This window comes from Mandrillus leucophaeus, unplaced genomic scaffold (assembly GCF_000951045.1).
Source record: "Mandrillus leucophaeus isolate KB7577 unplaced genomic scaffold, Mleu.le_1.0 Scaffold4, whole genome shotgun sequence".
Classification (NCBI taxonomy): Eukaryota; Metazoa; Chordata; class Mammalia; order Primates; family Cercopithecidae; genus Mandrillus; species Mandrillus leucophaeus.
The window spans coordinates 1,498,298-1,498,936 of record NW_012104253.1 but is presented as its reverse complement, the minus strand read 5'-3'; positions in this window follow the sequence as shown (position 1 = coordinate 1,498,936).

Below are 639 nucleotides of genomic sequence, written 5' to 3'. Positions count from 1 at the left end.
AAAAAAAAAAAAAAAAAAAAAAACAGTCCATAGCAGCATTATTCATAATACCCCCGAAATGGAAAGGCATATCCATTAACTGGTGAATAGATGTATAAAGTGTGGGATTTCCATACAATGGAAATTATTCAGCAATAATTATTCTCACCATGCTGCCCAGGCTGGTCTCAAGTGATCCACCCACCTCAGCCTCCCAAAGTGCTGGGATTACAGGTGTAAGCCACCACTCCTGGCCTACATCAATAAAACTCTTAGAGAAGGCCAGGTGTGGGTGGCTCACACCTGTAATCCCAGCACTTTGGGAGGTTAAGACAGGAGGATCACTTGAGCCCAGGAATTCCAGGTCAGCCTGAGAAACATGGCAAAACCTCATCTCCACAAAAAATTTTAAAATTAGCCAGGCACAGTGGCATGTGCCTGTGATCCCAGCTACTCAGAAGGCTGAGTTGGGAGGATTACTTGAGCCCCGGAGTTTGAGGCTGCGGTGAGCTATGATCACACCACCACACTCCAGCCTGGGTGACAGAGGGAGACTCAATCTCAAAAACAGAAAAAAGGGCCAGGCGTGGTGACTCATGCCTGTAATCCTAGCACTTTGGGAGGCCGAGGCTGGTGGATCACCTGAGGTCAGGAGTTCGA